The following is a 1759-nucleotide window of genomic DNA, read 5'->3' as shown; positions in this document are numbered from 1 at the left end:
AGACCTCCCCCCGGTGGCCAGGGTCCACTGGCATGGAGAGAAAAGTTGGCGATCAAACGTTATAAAAATAGATAAGCGGATTAAGAGAGGATTCCAAGTCGGAGATAACTCTGTAGCGTTGAGGCGCTCCGTTGCAGAACTTCTTAGGTCGGTTTATCCGGGGCACGTTCATCGCTTTACGGACGGATCGCGATCACGGGCCGGAGTGGGACTCGGAGTGGCAGGACCAAACACCGCAACAAGTCAAAGTCTTCCGGAGGAGTGTTCCGTTTTTTCCGCAGAAGCCGCTGCTGTTCTTGACGCAGCCATCACTCCTGCAGATCAACCGATCCTTGTGCTAACGGACTCACACAGCGTCATCCAGGCGCTGGAAGCCGAAGCCCCGAGCCACCCCTGGATACAAGCCATTACACGTTTTGCCCCACCCTCAACCGTTTTTACGTGGATTCCCGGGCACTGCGGTGTTCCTGGAAACGAGGCAGCGGACAGGCTGGCGGGATCTGGTCCATCCGGACCCCGCTTCACCAGGAACGTACCACTCCTAGACGTCAGGCGTTGGATTGCGATTATCATCATGGAAGCCTGGCAGGAGGAATGGTTTCAGTCACGCACCACCCTCCTGAGAAAAATCAAAGAAACCGTACGACCTTGGCAAGACAGCCACAAGTACAAAGACCAGCGGATTATCTCAAGACTCCGGACCGGCCATGCGAGGATTTCCCACAATTTTGGTGGGACACCCTTCCACAAGGTTTGTCCAATCTGCAGCATCCCTGCCTCGGTGGAACACGTGCTGTGCGTCTGCCCAGAGTTTCAGAGGCTACGCGAACAACACCGACTCCCAGAGAGCATCAGGGAGCTACTTGGCAACGACCCCTCGACGTTGACTGCGCTGATTGCATTCTTGAAGGACGCTCACCTATACAACCAAATCTAGCCCTCTCGTCGTGGGCTGCGCTGTCCGTGTTCATTCACCTTCCTATTTTCCTGCCGTCGGGGTATCTCTGCCGGACTGGGGCACTGTCTCTTACGGTGGAGCTCTACCTTGTTCGCGCATCCATTCCTCACCACAGTCCCGTTGTAACTCCCACTTTACATAAAGTTTTTTAAAATGTTGTCTGTCCCTTTTGGTGGGTAATCAGAGCCAGTTGTACGTTATGTAATGATAGATTGAAACGCTTTCTTTCGAGGCAGGCCCTAAGCCTGACCCTCGATTATCAAATGTGATGAACTAGCCTACGGCTAAAAATCACAAAAATAAAGAAAAAAAAAAAAAAAAAAAAAATTTAGTTTTAGTTTTTTAGTTTTAAGCTATCAATTGTTATACTGAGATGCAGGTTTAAAAAACCTGTTTAAAATACTGAATTGCCAAGACAGGAACAATGTAAAAACACTTAGATAGGGTTACGGTATGTAATGTGGGTCTAGTCCTTTCATTCGGCCTATCACGCAAATAAATAATTAATTAAGGAATATTACACAAAAAATAAGGAAAATATTGATCACTGATGATTGATAAATGTGTACCACACACAAATCAATTTATATCACAACATTTCAATACATTTTCAGCTCTCGTAAGTAATAAAACTGGTTGAGAATATCACTCTGTTCGGAGTTTTTAGCCGCCATGACTTCTAAGGTTAAGATGGGAAGGTTGCACTGACGATCATCAAATGGCCTGATTATGGCATTTATTGAATGGAATTACCTGATAATACACACTAGACGTAAAACTCACAGTTACTGTTTGAATATT

Source organism: Ochlerotatus camptorhynchus, unplaced genomic scaffold (assembly GCF_037179485.1).
Source record: "Ochlerotatus camptorhynchus isolate MF236.1 unplaced genomic scaffold, CSIRO-AGI_Acam_v1.1 ptg000112l, whole genome shotgun sequence".
NCBI classification, from domain to species: domain Eukaryota; kingdom Metazoa; phylum Arthropoda; class Insecta; order Diptera; family Culicidae; genus Ochlerotatus; species Ochlerotatus camptorhynchus.
Note: the sequence above shows the minus strand (reverse complement) of the source record.